Source organism: Prionailurus bengalensis, chromosome C2, assembly GCF_016509475.1.
Source record: "Prionailurus bengalensis isolate Pbe53 chromosome C2, Fcat_Pben_1.1_paternal_pri, whole genome shotgun sequence".
NCBI lineage: Eukaryota > Metazoa > Chordata > Mammalia > Carnivora > Felidae > Prionailurus > Prionailurus bengalensis.
The window spans coordinates 5,954,227-5,964,148 of NC_057350.1; the positions used below are offsets into that span (position 1 = coordinate 5,954,227).

The window sequence follows — 9,922 nt, forward strand, 5'->3', positions numbered from 1 at the left end:
CTGTGACAAGCACACTTAGTATCATACTTACCTCACACTTACTATTTAATAGCATCTTAGTATCTAATAACATTAACGTATGATCTTACAATTCTGCAGGTCAGAAGTCCAGAACAGTTTCACGATGCTAAAATCAAAGTGTTGGCAGGGTGGTGTTCCTCTTTGGAGGCTCCAGGGAAGAAAGTGTTTCCTGTTCCTTTGAGTTGTCAGAACGAGTTTCTTGTGGCTACAGAGCCAAGGTCCCTGTTTTCTTGCAGGCTGTGATATGAGGGCTATCCCAGTTTCCAGAAGATGCCGCATTTCTAGGCCAATGGACTCTTTTATCTTCAAAGCCTGCAGCAGCACTTGACTCCTACTCATGTCACATCTCTCTGACCTACCTTTCTGTCTTCCTCTTCCACTTTTAAGGACCCAGATAATCTAGGATAAACTCCCCCCTAAGTCTGTGACCATATCTCATCGGCACAGCCCCTGTGGCCATGTAAAGTGACATTCCTAGGTTCTGGAGATTACAGAATGGACATCTTTGGGGGACCACTATTCTGCCAATCACAGAAGCAGTGACAATGAGTGAATTCTAGATGTGTCCGAAGGATATTTCCAACAAGACACTGAATGGCAGATGTGAAGAAGAAAACCAAAGCCACCTGGCCAGACTATATAGGTGGCATCATTTACGGACACAGGGAGCAGTGAGGTAGGGGAGAAATCTAGTATTGGTATGTAGATTTGAGGAGTCTATTCAACAATCCAATGAGATGCCAAGAATTGGATAAAAAGTCCAGCCTTCATGGGGAGGTCAAGGGTGAATACAAAATGAGGAACTATCAGCTTATGTATGGTTTTTAAAGCCATGAGACTAAGTGAAATATGAAGCCACCTAGGGATAGATTATAGATTAAGAATCTAAAACTCAGTCCAGGAGCTCCTGGGTGACTCAGTCGGTTAGCCTCCGACTTCGGCTCAGGTCATGATCTCGCAGTTCGTGAGTTCAAGCCCCTAATCAGGCTCTGTGCTGACAGCTCAGAGCCTGGAGCCTGCTTTGGATTCTGTGTCTCCCTCACTCTCTGCCCCTCCCCCACTTGCGCTCTGTCTCTCTTTCTCTCAAAAATAAATAAGCATTAAAAAGAAATTAAACAAAACTCAGTCCAGAGTGAACCAACATCTAGACATCACAGGAAGAAGAGAATCTTAAAGAGTGAACAGAAAACACAGAGGGAAAAGTTAATGAAAGGAGAAGTTAAGAATGGAGCTTCATGGAAACTGGATGGAGATTTCAAGGAGGAAGTGACCAAATGCCACCGATGGGTCATGGAGAGTGCCGAGTGTCCACTGGGTTTGACGAGATGGCAGTCACTGGTGGCCTTGATCAGCATGATCTTGGTGTAAAGGACAAAAGCTTGTTTGGAATTGGGAAGCAAGAAAGTGGGAACTGTGATTTGGAGAACTTTTAATGAAGACTGTTGCTATAAAGAACAGCAGATGAAGTGAGAAAGACCAGAGAGGGTGAGAAACCAAACAAGGACGATGCTCTGGTGCAGGGAATAGAGTGTGCTGGCTGATGGGAATGATTCAGGAGAGAAGGAAAAGCCAACAGTGCAGGGAGGCCACCTGACATGGCCAAAGGAGACAGGATCCAGGCACAATGGAGCAGCTAGTGCGGAAGAGCTATGTGAGGTTGTGTGACGAATTCAGAATGGGACCAGTTAGCACCACATGCTGCTGCTTGAAAGCAGGTGTGAAAGAGCCAGAAATTTTACTGTAGTGAAGGCTGGAGTTTTGCCAAGCAATGTCAAGAGGGGCAAAGGAACTGCGTGTTGGCAATGGAGCGGTTAGTTATATTTAAGGACCAAGAACCTCAACCTGGGGGAAGGGGGGTGGGGGGAGGAGTAATGATAAGAGCAGAAGGAAGGCTCGTACATTGGCGGTCCCAATGCAGACCAAAGCATCATGGGAGAAGAAGGACTGCAGCAAATAAAGATAAGGAAGAAGTGGGAAGTCTAAGAGGAATATGTTTAGAATTAAAATTTTGGAGGTGTGAGAAATGATCAAAGCAGTGGGTGGGGAGTGGAGTAGAGAAAAATGTGTGCACCGTGAGGCAATGAAGGACCCGAGAAGACCGAATGCGGTGGTTGACATGAGTGTTGTTATCCCAAGAATGCTGGAGCAGCGTTGAAGACAATGTTCTGCGTGCAGTAGCTATAGCTGTTTGTATCAGGCTGATGATGTGAGCTTCCAGAACAAGGACAGATTAATTAGTACTTCTAGTAACCACCCTCCTTCCTCACACCCCAATTCTTGCCCCTGGGGTAATACAGTGAGATACAATTAGAGCTATATCAGATGTCCCCCTACACACACTGTGGTCCACAAATAAAAGCATAAATCTGGGTGGTTGTATAGGATGTCATAGCCCTCCTCCCCTTCTGCAAAAGGAAAATAAAACTTATCTCTTGTCTAAGAAAAACCAGAGTTGGACAGTAGTTGGTGTGGTAAAAACAGATTTTATTCAGACCTATTAAAATAGGGGAAAAGAGACTTTACTATAGACCAGGCTTAAAACTCTGATATGGCAAATGAAAATTATAGCCAATGAGCAGGTGTGAGACAGTGGATAAAAAAATTACTAAGAAGAGGGGCACCTAGGTGGTTCAGTCGGTTAAGTGTCCAACTTCAGCTTAGGTCATGATCTCATGGTTTGTGGGTTCAACTCCCACAGCAGGTTCTTTGCTGACAGCTCAGAGCTTGGAGCCTGACTCAAATTCTGTGTCTCCTTCTCTCTCTGCCCTTTCCCACTTCTCTCTCTGTCTCTCAAAAATAAATAAACATTTAAAAAAAATTTTTTTTTTAATTACTAAGGGGTGCCTGGGTGGCTCAGTTGGTTGAGCAGCCGACTTCAGCTCAGGTCATGATCTCCCGGTTCATGGGTTCAAGCCCTGCGTCGGGCTCTGTGCTGATAGCTCGGAGCCTGGAGCTTGCTTCAGATTCTGTGTCTCCCTCTCTCTTTGACCCTTCCCTGCTCGCACTCTCTCTCTCTCTCTCAAAAAAAATAATAATAAACATTTAAAAAACTTTAATAAAATAAAAATGAAAATGAAAATTACTAAGAGGAGACACCAGGGGTAAGGGGAACTCTGGCAAAATGGACTTAACAGGACTGTTGTTGAAAGCAGGCCAGGTGATCAGACCCCACATGGGCAGAGAGGGGAGGATGAGGAACTTGACCAGAAACCCAGGGTGGGAGCTGCTGGTTGAACTGACATGGCAGCGTTCTTGCTAAAACCAGATCTTACAAGGAAGTACACAGCCGGTCTAGGAGAAGGTTCAGGAGCCTGACTAAAGTTTGGTCAAGCAAAGAATCTTTATCACTCTCTCTAGTGTAAATAAATTCTCCTTGGAAAGAATCCTGGCTTCTCACCCTTTGGAATGTAAATAAATTACTCTAAGAGGAAGAGATTAGTGTCTCCAGCTTCATAACCTAGGGAAGGCCCTGGGTCTCATCCCCACCTTGAACTGTAAACATACACTTCCAGGGAGGCGAATCTTTCCGGAAAGTTCTCCCTGTCTACTCACACTTCAACTTCCAAGGCTTATTTTTTTTAGCCCAAGCACCGAGTTTAATAAAATTTTCTCAGAACGTTCTCACTATGCAGAAACATAAATGTGTGTGTGTGTGTGTGTGTGTGTGTGTGTGTATTTTTTTCTCTACAGTTCCCCAGATAAAAATAATGAAGGGAGTATCCAATTTTCAATGAACAAGAAGCAACCAGAAGATGAGCTGCGGAGTGTAACAGGACAATCTGGTGTGATGGCTGATTGTACGTGTCACTGGACACCCCGATATTTGGTTAAACCTTTTTCCAGGTGTGTGTGAGGGGGTTTCAGGATGAGATTATCATGTGGATCAGCAGGCTGAGTAAAGTGCAATGGCCTCTCCCACTAGGGTGGGCCATATCCAACCTGTTGAGGATTCAGATAGAATAAAAGGCAGAATAAGAAAGAGTCTTTTCTCTCTGCCTCACTGTTTTTAAAATGCGGCATTAGTGTTCTGCTTTCAGACTCAGATTCAGACAGGAGCTCACACAAATTGGCTGTCCTGGTTCTCACATCCTTGAACTCAGAATAGAACTACACCCCCCAGCTCCCTGTGTCTTCACTTGCCCATGACAGGTCTTGGACTCCTCCATAATCGTGTGAACCAGTTGCTTATAGTAAATATATATACAGTATATCCTATATACATTACAATATGACATAATAATATTTTCTATTATTAGAAGTGGGTTCTGTTTCTCTGGAAAATCCAGACTGATAGATATGGTAACAGCAGTTACCTGACAAGGCCAGAATTCTTGAGGAAAGCAAGAAGAAAATGGTGGGGAGAAGGCCATTCGCGGCAGAAAGGATGCCCAACCCCGTCCTGGCCCTGTGCTCCAGGGGGAATTAGAGAAGAAACAGCCAACACTTAAGAGGACTACAGTGTCCTTAGGGGAGACTACAGTGTCCACCCCCCCCTCCTTGGGGGAGTGTCCTTCCCATTCTGAGAAAGAAGGAAACTTTCTGAGAAGAGCTTGAAGGTCCAGGAGACTTGGCTGGTGACAGACCAGACTACAGAGGACATGGTGGAACGTCCTGAGGGGTGGCAGACCAAGTCCTCTCAAGAGATATAGAGAACCTTACGGGACACAAGTCAGGATGGGAAAAAGACACCAAAAACCTGTTCTGGTGGAGACTGAGCCAAAGAGAGGTGTACGTACAGACTGATGAGATTATTTCTGATAATCTTTCAGGAGAAAGTAGGTAAACAGCTCTCATTTCATCCTTGGGAAGGAAGGCTGGGGGAGGGGAGGTCTTGCCAGGGCTGCTGTGTCCTGTTCACCCCTCCCCCTTAAATGCTGCAGTGAGACGCGTGCCCGAGACGGGCAGCATCCCCTGCAGAAATTGCTGACTGTGCACTCGGCCAGGACTGAGGGCCTCCTACCAGGAGGCCTGTTTCCATGCAGACTCAGCTCAAGTCACCAGCAACCAGCTTCTACCACCAAGAGAATGAGGGATGAGACCCAGCACTTTGGTCACATAATGGAAGATGATTCACGGTCAAAGCTCTCCAAAGAGAATCTGGCCATTCTAAAAGTCTCCCTCAGAAGGGACGCCTGGGTGGCTCAGTCCGTTAAGCGTCCAACTTCGGCTCGGGTCATGATCTCATGGTCAGTGGGTTCGAGCCCCGCATCGGGCTCTGTGCTGATGGCTCAGAGCCTGGAGCTGCTTCAGATTCTGTGTCTCCCTCTCTCTCTGCCCCTCCCCTGCTCATGCTCTGGCTCTCTCTCTCAAAAATAAATAAACATTAGAAAGAAATCTCCCTCGGAATGTCCTCAGTAACCCATCATGCATGGAATACGGAAGACCCAGCCAAGAATACGTCCTTCTTAGTGTTTCCTTCCCCACTCTGGGTTCTACCCTGCTTCTCACGGACACCTGTTCCTCACAGGACCACTGTCTGCTGCTTCAGCTTCTCTTGGGCTATCCTCTGACCCCTGGTAGTGTTTCTTCCTATTTTGGTGATTTCTCTATCCTTGGCCCCCTTCCTCCCTCGCACAGTAAATCCACCACCTCACTGTTGCCTTCCCCCCCTTCCCTGGACTTACATACGTCACACACCATATCTTTATTCATTCCTCCAACATTACTAAGAGCCTGCCTTCCAACAACAACTCTTTCACGTTGCCCAAAATGTGTGCTCTTCTCCAGAAAACGGGCTCGGTGTACCATTGGCCATAGCTCCATCTCTGAGTCGTCTCTGGGGCCCCAGGCTAGCCATGGATGCTCTCTTATCACTATCTCTTCCTAAACGTAAGCATCCTTGAACTCCATTTCTCCAAAAGAACTCATTACTGCAGGAAAACAGCAGCAAAATCTCGCAGCCACCCTTCCCTACACATGAGCACTAATAGTCACACTCACGACCTTGCCACTTGGTAATCAGGCTAATCACTCGCTTTCTTAAACGTTCATTTAACAGTTCACAGTTGACCTGACATTATTTAGTCTCTCCCCTCAGTGATGTCTTCTATATTTTAAGCTTTTAAGAAGGCACACATCACAGCTTTATATCACACAGTGTCATAGGCGGATAGATGTTAGCATTTTTATCTTGACAATGAAATAGAAAGTCAAGGGTATGTTGGTCCTGTCCTAAAACATGGCCAGCTGTAGCCAGTGCCCTCCACCCCTGCTGGCCGTTGGTCTTTGAAGGGTAGAGTTGTGCATTTTCCAGAAAACAGACCTAGAATTTGCATTTTGCAGGTTGAAATCACACCTGCCTTTGTTTGCCCTGAAAAGACACCTGAGTCTAAAGCACATCACCCTGGTAAATTTTTGAATGTGGTTAGCCCTATGGGTCTTCAGGAGAACTACTTCATCTCCATTACAATGGAAGAAAGGTCTCGTCAATACCCCCAGGCTTCTTCCTTAATTTGTTTCCTTATAATCATCATGATCTAAGCACAGCTGCAACCCACTCAGCAATTTGCCAAGAAAGCAGGACTTAAATTATTCAAGTCTTGGTGCCAGGAGCTTGAGTCCCCCCCTCTACTCTTTCCTGATCTTCACTTGTTTGGTTATGGAGTCAGACAGGAAAAGGAAAGGGGAGAGGAAGCTGCTGAGGCCAATGCCACCGGGGACTGGAGTCCCGTCCCTCAGACACACTGTCATGGGTGTGGTAAAGAGTGCCCTGTGCACTCAGACTCACCCCACGCTTTGCAGGACCCCATCTCAGGCAGCCCCCTAACCCTCCCCTGTTTGCACTCCAGCGCCTTCTCTGGTAGTTGGAAGGGAGGGAGGGGGGTGTTAATGTCACCACTCAGTGAGAATGGAGCAGGAATAAGCCTGCTGTCCTTGCAGGAGTACCCCCCCATCCCCTGAGCCCTCAGTGTCACAGTCGCCAACTTTACTGGCTTTGTGCACATTGGGGATAACGTCCATACCCGCTGTCTTCCTCCTTCCCAGCCTCAGTCTCCCTACTCCCTAACTCCTGCTTCCTGGAATCACTTCTTCAGAGTTGAACTAGAATTCTGTGCCTGAAGTCAGGATATTGGGCAAGGAGGTAACTGAATATGAGCCAATTTTAACATTAAGTGACAATTTGGGACCCTCTGAAAATGTCCCTAGCCACTCTTTGAAGAAATGTAAAGTACACAGACCAGAGAAGCAGAGAAGCTGTATCTCTCTTTCAGATGATATAGCTCATGTGAGAACCCACGGCAGGTCCCCAGGGTACCATCGTGAGCATAGTCAGCCTTAGAATAGCACTTTGATGAAACCAATGACTCAAAAATTCTGTGTGGGCGGCAATATCATTCTTTGCATCCTAAGGAACCTTGGAAAATCAATAAACGTTGATTGGCTGACTCTTTAGCTTCCATTGAAGACAGCAAAATAAAGGTTCTGAAGCAAATTTGGCCCTCCATCCACATGCTACTCCCATGGTCCCAGAGAAGCTATACCCCAGGGGGAACCAAGGGTTTGCCTTCGAAGTCAGATCATCCAACGATGGTCAAGCTCTCTGTGGCTATTCATTTTTAATTTTTACATAACTCCCACTCACAGTATTTGCCGACTCACATGACAGAAAAGTATTTCATTGAAGTTTTCCTCTCTGTTTTCTAAACTAACACAAATCATGTTAAAGCAACAAGAATTCAAATAACATTCCTTGAGGCTCCCGGGCGGTTCAGTCAGTTAAGCACTCGGCTTCAGCTCAGGTCATGATCTCATGGTTTGTGAGTTTGAGCCCCACCTCGGGCTCTGTGCTGATAGCTCAGAGCCTGGAACCTGCTTCAGATTCTGTGTCTCCCTCTCTCTCTGCCCCTCCCCTGCTCATGCTCTCTCTCTGTCTCTTTCTCAAAGATAAACATTAAAAAAAAAGAAGAAACAAACAACACTCCTTGTGTATTACAATACACAAAAATATACTTTGGGAAATGTCTATATTAAAATATTCATAGGGCTAAGGGATGAATTTCTACAACTCCAGGGGTCTTTTGGTTTGGGGAATTTGGGGCTTTACTGGGTTTTGGTTTTGTTTTGGTCATTTGGTCATATGTATGTTTCCTGGTACATGAAAAGGTTGATCTAAAAAAGAGAAAGAAATTTTGGAATTAGAGGACTGCTTTGTTATTGATAAGCTTAGAGATACAAAATTCAAGATTTTTAATTATGGGATATCAGTGCTGGAATCTGCCTATATTTGCATAAATTATTTACATGAGAGAGTGCATTTGAATATCTTAATATCTTTGAATATCTGCTTCGGATTCTGTGTCTTCCCCTCTCTCTGCCCCTCCCCTGCTCACATTCTGTCTCTTTCAAAAATAAATAAAATGGATTTTGGTGATTTATTTTTCCGGGAAGCTGTTGATAAGACAGCAAATGCAGTGGTCAATGGAACTCCATAGGAGGACACGTGAGACAGTCACATCCCTGCCTCCACGCTTAGAATTACCAGGAATGCAAGGGCACCTGGGTGGCTCAGTCAGTTGGGCGTCCGACTTTGACTCAGGTCATGATCTCACAGCCTATGAGTTCGAGCCCCACGTTGGGCTCTGTGCTGACAGCTCGTATCCTGGAGCCCGCTTCAGATTCTGTGTCTCCTCCTCTCTCTGCCCCTCCCCTGCTCATGCTCTGTCTCTCAGTAATAAATAAACATTAAAAAAAAAATTTTTTTTTAAAGAATTACCAGGAATGCAGCAGCTGTAACTCTCCAGCGACTCATGTGTCTCATGACAGCAACTCAGATACTCCAAACGGTGGTGCTGTTGCCGACGCCATTTTCCAAAATGGCAAATCATCCTCCGTGAAGCTTCCCACAGAACCCACTGCCATCTGCCCTCGATTTCCATGGCAACTGCGTTCATGGAAAACCCGGTACCTTAGATGCACAACAAACATATTTTATGTTTTTATTTATCGTGGGATATTTAGTGGAAAGTAAGCTCATATACACAGATCTATCACCATCTAGCATTTGAAAGGTTTTGCAGGCTTCTCCCAAGGAAACCCGCCCTCAGCTGCCTGCCACCTGTCAATCATCAAGAATTTCAAGCACCCACCCACACTCCCACCTTCACCAATGGGATGAGGCTCACGTGAGTCAAGTGACATGCCCAAGGTCATACAGGCAGCAAGCTCTGTTGCCTCTTTCCAGCTCTTTCCCCTGTATCATGTTTCTAGGGGCCTCCAGACCTCCAAAAAGGCAAATCCAACTCTAAATGACTCCCTGGCCAAAAAAAAAAAAAAAATCATGGCGATTACCTTACTGGTAGGTCTTTCTGCAGCAGGTGGGTGCCATGCCCCCTTGATTTGTGACACCAGGTGAGCCAATGAGTGGAAATTGGCCACTAAGGTGCGTGAGTCCACAGACCTTGACAGCCTAGAGATTCTGAAACCAATGTAAACAAAGTCAATTTTCATGTCCCCTCTCTGCTTTTGGAATACATCATTCATTCTGCAAGTATTTATTGACCACATGGAATGTGCTGGTTGATGGAAGTGGTGCCCAGGCCACGAGGGGAACAGGGCAGACACGGAGCTGCCCACCTCCACAGAATTTAATGGGAAAGTGGGCGTTCGGTAACTCATTGTTTGTCATACAAACAATTATGTCATTAGGTAGCACAACGAAGTCTAAGGTGATGTGCAAACATAGTCGAGGCATGAACCCAATAGGCGGTAGGTTTGTTAGAGTTCCATCGAGGAAGCAAAATACCCCACGTGACATAGAGTAAAGGATTCATTATAGGGACTCGACTTCACACCATCATAAGAGATGCTGGGGAAGTAAATGCCCTGAGGGGAAGGTGAGAGGATCATGAGAGCCACCAGGCAGGGACTGTGAAGAGAAGCCAACGAGAAGTCCATAGCCAAC

At 45.9% G+C, this 9,922-nt stretch overlaps 1 long non-coding RNA gene across 1 annotated transcript; it reads right to left on the bottom strand.

Moving 5' to 3' along the window:
- Positions 1–7,971: 7,971 nt before the first annotated feature.
- On the bottom strand, positions 7,972–9,470 carry LOC122492280. Its single transcript, XR_006299584.1, has 3 exons — positions 9,310–9,470; positions 8,735–8,926; positions 7,972–8,130 (listed from the first exon to the last, which is right to left on the bottom strand). It is a non-coding gene; the product is annotated as an uncharacterized LOC122492280 (long non-coding RNA).
- Positions 9,471–9,922: the final 452 nt, after the last annotated feature.